The sequence below is a fragment of the Cebidichthys violaceus genome, unplaced genomic scaffold (assembly GCF_023349555.1).
Source record: "Cebidichthys violaceus isolate CVI_PGR_0920_01 unplaced genomic scaffold, fCebVio1.0.p SCAF_23, whole genome shotgun sequence".
In the NCBI taxonomy this organism is placed as follows: domain Eukaryota; kingdom Metazoa; phylum Chordata; class Actinopteri; order Perciformes; family Stichaeidae; genus Cebidichthys; species Cebidichthys violaceus.
This window is the reverse complement of record NW_027176406.1, coordinates 10,477,259-10,484,758: the sequence shown is the minus strand read 5'-3', so window position 1 is coordinate 10,484,758 and position 7,500 is coordinate 10,477,259. Positions and strand designations below refer to the sequence as shown.

At 44.3% G+C, this 7,500-nt stretch overlaps 1 protein-coding gene across 1 annotated transcript in view; it reads left to right on the top strand.

Moving 5' to 3' along the window:
• Positions 1-7,500, top strand: part of cacna1ia (calcium voltage-gated channel subunit alpha1 Ia) — a 154,643-nt gene that overhangs the window by 8,727 nt on the left and 138,416 nt on the right. Inside the window, exon 2 of the mRNA XM_068719177.1 lies at positions 1,293-2,319. The gene's annotated coding sequence lies outside the window, so the exon portion shown is untranslated. The remainder of the gene's footprint in view (positions 1-1,292; positions 2,320-7,500) is intronic.

Genomic DNA, 7,500 nt, shown 5'->3' with positions numbered 1-7,500 from the left:
AGAAGATGTTGACCAAGTGCTCTAACCCCTCTGGAGGAGGTTTAGGCAGACTGATGGAGCGAGTAATGGCCTTCACCCGTTTATGTGAGTCTTGAAAACGGAGCATTTTCAGCACGCTGGACAGTGCCGACAGGGCCCTGCTCGCTCGTTAGCTGACCATGGTGCTGAAAGAATATAAAGTACGCGGCACTGCATGCACAGTGCACACTTTCTGTGTGTGTGTGTGTGTGTGTAGTCATGTCCCCTCGTCCAAATAAGATTTAGTTCTCCTTTTCATCTGCATTAAGCACCTTGAGGCGTCTCTCTCTCTTTCTCTCTCTCTCTCTCTCTCTCTTTTTCTTTCTCTGTCTCTCTCTCTCTCTCTTTTTCTCTCTCTCTCTCCTTCTCTTTCTCTCTCTCTCTCTTTCTCTCTCTATCTCTTTCTCTCTCTCTATCTTTTTTCTCTCTCTCTCTCTCTTTCTCTCTCTCTCTCCTTCTCTTTCTCTCTCTCTCTCTCTTTCTCTCTCTATCTCTCTCTCTTTCTCTTTCTCTCTTTTTCTCTCTCTCTCTCTCTCTTTCTCTCTCTTTCTCTCTTTTTTTCTCTCTCTCTCTCTCTCTCTCTCAGACCAAGTCTTGACTCCACTCTCTACAATAGGCAGTATGTTATCTTATCATATGCCAATGCATCATAGCCACCCACTTGTCAATATGACGCCCCCCCCCCCTTGGTGTTTGAATCGAAGTTGTCCATGCGTGAGTCTTTCGCTTCCACGCTGCCGATGGTGCGTCCGCTTGTCGGATCCCATGAAGACAATGACACGTTCAACCAGATTATCCACCGCTGTGTGCGTGTCTGGGCTATTTATGTGTGCGTACTTATGCCACGTTTGCCCCGTGTGCCTCAAATCACAATGCTGGTGTGAACTGATTATGAGGATATAATAAGCATGCCTCATCAAATATTTAATCTGCCATACACCATTTTCCTTCAGACTGCCATTCACGCACGCATACAAACATGTATACACGCGCACCGCACACTCGACGCGGAGAGGGAAGCGGAGTCCAGCTCCGTGTAACACTCAATTCAATTCAATTTAGGGAGTGATTTAGTGCTGTAACCCAAGCACTGTCCAGATGGGACTAAATACATCAGTGTTCGCTATATAATGAGGAGCATGCCCCCAAATCAGCAGTGCGTTACTCTTCATTCAGGAGCTTATTGTTGCCCGTTTCATAAATCTCTCTCTCTCTCTCTCTCTCTCTCTCTCTCTCTCTCTCTCTCTCTCTCTCTCTCTCTCTCTCTCTCTCAGAACTCTTCGCTGAGAATTCAACCACAAGACCAGGTTTTGACGCGCCGGAGATAAATGAATAAACCCATGGAGCGTGGGAATACTTTAAAAAGATCAACTTTTTCGGAGCATCTGATCATTTTAAGTGGAGGACGTTTTTAAACATTTGTTGTTTTTTTTCCACGCATGCATTTGTCAGAAGCCATCCTTGGGTAAGCCTTCGTGGGATATTTTGGCTGTGTGAAGAGGCTGGCTTGACAGAGGCGCCCCTCGCGTGTTGCACCGGGAGGAGGACATGGGCGCACGATACTCGTAGACAATGTTGTATCTTAGTCCGCAGGTGATTAACTGTTGCAGTTGGGTTTGAAAACAGGCACGCCTTTTGGATACTGCGTCTGGGAATAACAAGTTGAGCTCTGAAATTGGTGTCGGAATGATTTAATGAGAAGTGAAATGTTCTTCGTGCCAATTTGGAAATGGAAAAAAAGAAGATACGTTGTTAGAACATGCTAGATCGGACAGATATTTTGCTCCTGCTTGGTGGGATTTTTTATTTATTTTTTTTGCAGCGTGCTCAGTCAACGTGACCGTGGTTAAAAAAAAAGTGTTCCCAAATTCCTTAGCACATACAGCTTAAAGTGGAACTCAACGCATTGGTTATCGTTGACATCTACCGGCTCGAAGTGGTCGTTTCGGAGCCCCTAAATAAACTTAGCGGGTGAAAAACATTGAGATTTACTGTCTAATTGTCTCTTCTTGGCTTTCTGGAAATGTGAGTCCAGTGGAGACCAGCGCGCGCGCCACACAGAGTCGCCAAGGCTGCAACGCACAACCCAATCTTCCATCGGGGAACCGGGCTTTGCGCCGCAGCATCGCGACGACGTCCTCGCTTTTTCTCGCCGTGATGCCTCCGTTTGCACCGATTCCGTAAATGGCCAGTGGATAGTGATTTCCCATGGTTCACACCGGCCAGGTGTCTCAGAGAAGGCGAGACCTCCGCAGTTTTGTTCAGTAAATCCTGGACACACCTTTTTTAATGTCAGTCAAGGTAAGTTTGGCCTATTTCCACTTCTAGTCTTCCGAAGGAAAGCTGACGGAGAGCGCACAGACGAGGCAGAGGTGTTGCTTGTTTATTAGACCTGTAGCCTCACTGATCCGACAAGTGATCCTTTTTTTTTTTTTTTTTTTTTTTTTTTTTGGCGTTATTCTCTTCAGATTTCTGCAAAGAGCGTGACATGTTCTTTGAAAACAATGTGAATTGTGAATGCTTGGACGGAAATTCAGTTATAGATTCTGCAACAATATTTATTTTTAGAATCAAACCAATAATTTAAACATTTGACATTTTCACTGCGTGACTACAGTCAGACCACAGTGTTTCTGTATTTCAGGGACAGTCTGCAATACCTTGAACATGTTCATTATTAATAAATGGACTCTATGTACAGTAATCACGATTATGATTCACTGAATTATCACATTTTCTTTTCTGCTCAACTATTAACAACACCAGTTAAATAGGTTTTGCTCTCAAATCCTCGACGCTGTCCATGGTGCTGAACAGTATTCCGTCACATGCACTGAAAGTTAATGGCCTTCTCTATTATGTCTCAATACTCCATTATTACACCAGGATCAGCACTGACAAAATGTGATGTTGGCGACCTCACTGCTGACCTTTTTTTTTTTGCTGAAACTTTCAATGAAAATATGCCTAGTTATGACAAAACATCAGATCAGACAGACCATGATCTCACTGGAGTGACCGCCCCCTCTCTCCTCTCCTCTCCTCTCCTCTCCTCTCCTCTCCTCACAGCTGATGTGCGTCTTCTTAATTTGACGCTTTGACAAAATTGTCCTTGTTACATTTATGACAATAAAGCCCCCCCCCCAAAAAAAAAAAACCCCAATAACAACTAGATGTCGTAGATCCAAGTGCTGGATGATGCTGTCATATAATTCTTTTTTTTCATTCAAGCGCCATCATTTAAGGGTAAAGGGACATTTGTTATTGCATATTTATCGTCTGACTGATTTTGACTCCCTACCAGTGGTTGCTTGTAATTTTTCCAGAAATGAGCTCGCTCTCCTGCTGCACCCGTTGTAAGTGACTCCGCATAAAACTGCCATCTTAAAGTCTACAACATAAGATAATTAGATTGCATTCACAGACACCCACATTGCCTCTGTATTAGTCCCAGTTGAGGAGAAATAGACCTCCAATATGCCGTCCCAAAATGAATGTTATTGTCCATGCTGATAATGGCCGACTATCTGCTCATGCTGAGGCCACTCTTAAGGCCGTACAATGATGAAATGCCCTGTGGTTGCATAATGAGAAGCAGCTGGGTGATGTTTTAGGTGAACTCTGATCCTTGGAACAAAGCACCAATAAGCCTGATCATTCATATCCATCCCTCATCCTGCCCTTCTATTGATCTTAGCTTTTGACTTTGGCGTCTAACCTCTGGCTCCTGTGTGTACAGCAGGTCTTATGTTGAGCATTTCTGTCCAAAATCCAATCATGTTGGCTTCTGTCACCTCTGAAAATGACTCGCTACTTCAATATGTACATGACAATAGATTTAATCTCCTGTGTTGGATAAAAAAACTGTAAGGGGCGTTATTATTGGTATCAGTGGTGACTCCAGTGCCGAGTCTTAGTCTGGAAGTGTGAGTGCCTCTCCATACGCTCTGACATTCACAGGATAGGGTGTTCGGTAGCTCGTGTCCTTGAGTCTGTCTTGCCAGCTATATTGTAGGGTCAGGATCTTTGGCAGCCGCAAACAGGAAGTTAACAAATTCTCTGCTGTTGTTAAAAGAGCAAACACTGCAGGGAGAAATGCAAAAAAAAATATCCTCAGAATAAAAATGAGGAGGAGCAACTTGACATGTCCTTTATGGACCAGGGTCAAGGTGCTCTCGCAGTTTAGGAAGACACTCGCATACATGTATACCTTCTTTTGCACTTTCCCAGACAAACACACTCACACGCACATAAAAGCACAGTCGCAGTCGGACGTCAGGTCCGGGCCCGTGTGAGATCCAGTATTGTGGATCACCATAGGGGGCGGAGAGAGGGCATTTATAGTTCTTTTGTAGCAGCACTTCACAATGACCTGAAAGTAACAGGGGGTGGCACGAATAGAGAGAAAGGGTGAGTGTATACAAAAAAAAATTTAGATGGAACGAAAAGCCGAAGAGAGAACAAGTCGGAGAGATGGGAAGACAAGGAGATGAGCGGAGGATAGAAATAACTGAAAAACTAAAAAGAAAAGAAAGGAGGACGTGAAGCAAAGCAGGGAGCAAAAGAGAAGTGACAAGGTGTAAAGATCTAGTGAGACGTTATGGCAGATGGAGAGAAAGGGAAGAAGAGATGGAAGGGATGGAAAAGGACAAAGGGCTGGAGGGAGCACAGAGAGAGGGAGAGAGAGAGAGAGAGAGAGAGCAAGCGGGAAGGGAGTGGGTCTGCAGTGAATGCTGGTATTATTCAGTTAGGTGAAACGATCGTTTATGCTTGACAACTGTCTGGTGAGGGCAGCCACATACTGCGCCCTGAGAGCCTCCTGTGAAGGCCAGAGAGAGAGAGAGAGAGAGAGGAGAGGAGAGAGAGAGAGAGAGAGAGAGAGAGAGAGAGAGAGAGAGAGAGAGAGAGGAGAGAGAGAGAGAGAGAGAGAGAGAGAGAGAGAGAGAGAGAGAGAGAGGAGAGAGAGAGAGAGAGAGAGAGAGAGAGAGAGGCGGGGAGCGAGAGCACAGAAGAGGTTTGGTAGCTGTGACTGTCGATATTCTATGATGGTGAACAAAGACAGAGGAAATGCGATGGGTGGAGGGACAAACACCAGCAGAGAGAGTACAGTAAGACAGGACACGGAAAAAGAGAAGCGTGAATTGCAAGAGAGGAAAAGCAAAAAATTAGAAAAACTAATAAGATAACACATCTGCATCTTAGTTGTCTGACATGAGAGTTTTCAGTTCGTCTTTAGCTTCATTGATATTATGAGATTTATGTTTAAGTAAAGCCCAAGGGCAGTTTGAAACAATGCTCGGAGGCTTCTCATTGGCCTGCTCGAAGTATGAGCATCATAAATCGGGTGGTCCTGGACTTCAGACGTACCACTTTCTCCCTCCCCTGTGTGTGTGTGTGTGTGTGTGTGTGTGTGTGGTGTGTGTGTGTGTGTGTGTGTGTGTGTGTGTGTGTGTGTTTCTCTCTCTCTCTCTCTCCCTCCCTTGAAATGTCAGTCACTGTGAAAGCCACCGGCAGGCAAGGCTGTTGACTCATGTACTCTCACCCACAGGCTCTGCACTTGTTTCATACTGAACGTGATTGTAGCCAAAGGGGTGTGTGTGTGTGTGTGTGTGTGTGTGTGTGTGTGTGTGTGACCATAGGGGTGTGTACACGACAGAATGCATGCAAAGAACCGTAAAAATGGGAGATCAAAGAAAAATATACACGGGTCGACAAAATAGTATAAACACCTCGCAAAGAGGGACTTTTTTTTTCCGAAATCACAATTACAAATGCAGCTGCTCAGGTGAGTCCCATTAACTTGACTTGCAATTTTAGCTGCAAACGGAGAAAGAAAACAAGAGCTATCCGAATTTTTCACATGAATAAAATGCATAAAACTCTTCTGCACAACACAATTTAAGTGAGGTACGGGGCCCAGACTTGACATTGTGCCAAAAGATGTTTGCAAAGAGGAACAGCAGTTGTAGGTTGGCACTCATGAGGAGAGTTAGTCATTTAACAAGACAACTGATGAACAAATTACAGACGGAGATATCAACGCCGCACTGAATCGATACCATGAATCAATACCATGAATCACAAAAATACCTTGATAGTTTCGTCGCAAAGTTGCACATATGGGAGGCTCTGACTCAACCCTCGTGGGCCTGTCTTCACAGAGCAGCAGCAGCAGCAGATGCCCTTTTCCTTTTGACAACAGCAACATGACAACATGGGCGAGGTGGTCTTCATCAGGACTTCTTCCTGGCTCAGCTTTGTTTGCTTTGGTGGAGCTGCCCTGACACTGTTTTATTTTCAGCTCGCTAGCCTGAAAACAAATATTTATCATCTGTATATGATCATTTCCTCACTCTTGGCTTTCAGAATAGGTGGAGAGAGAGCATGACTGATAGCGGTTGCTGTCATAGCTGGTGAAGATAAAGCTGTTCTGGTGCAAAACACAAAAGGTTTTTGTGACAGAAATAACGCCTTGCTTTTAGATTCTGAAGGGCATTTTCCTCTATAAGCTGATTGTTGCTGTACTGGAAATATACGCTAAAGTAACAGTATGTGACATCTGTTCTTCCACACTGGCCTTACATGACACATATATATAAGTGTGTGTATATATATATATATATATTCAATAGTGTCTGTGTATGCACATATATTTGCAGGCATTATTCTACATCTGGAGCCAGAAGAAGGAGCCGTCTGTGCTTTTGTATCACTCGTTTACGCATACAGACTTCTATTCATGTGAGTTCTTGCACAGGAGGTGTCTTTACAGTATCACGTTTTTAATCCAGGTGTTTTTCACTCCGTGTGCTCAGGTGCAACAATGGTTATAAACCCTCTCTCACACACACACACACACACACACACACACACACACACACACCCACACACACACACACACACACACACACACACACACACACAGATGCGTCTGCAGCTAATCTCTGTTGACAAGCAGCAGTCGCCCCATCACACAACATCCCAATTATAGACGACTGTATGCGGCTCAGCATGCGTGGCTGTGGATACGTATGTATTTAGAATGATGTGTGTGTGTGTGTGTGTGTGTGTGTGTGTGTGTGTGTGTGTGTGTGTGTGTGTGTGTGTGTGTGTGTGTTATGTCAGGGATTATTGCGCTGGCTTCATGACAGGTGATAGTTGCTGGTTAAGATGCCGTTCGCTCTGTAAATAGGATGTGCTGTTGGATTAGGGAACGGAGGTTAAAGTTGTTCAGATGAATTTTAGAATTGAGATTTTCTTATAATGCTGTGCAGGCAGATAGCAACGGGATATTTAAATCTATCCACAGTGATGTCTTTCTCACAATGTATCGTTCTGAAAACATGACGCATTTATCTATTTATGTAAGGTAGAGGGATTTGAACTAATAATCTTCCCTCACCTGAGTCACCACCTTCCAATGATTTCTTTTTTATCCACAATAATGTGTTCACATGTTCGACCGTAACATCCCCGTTTGTA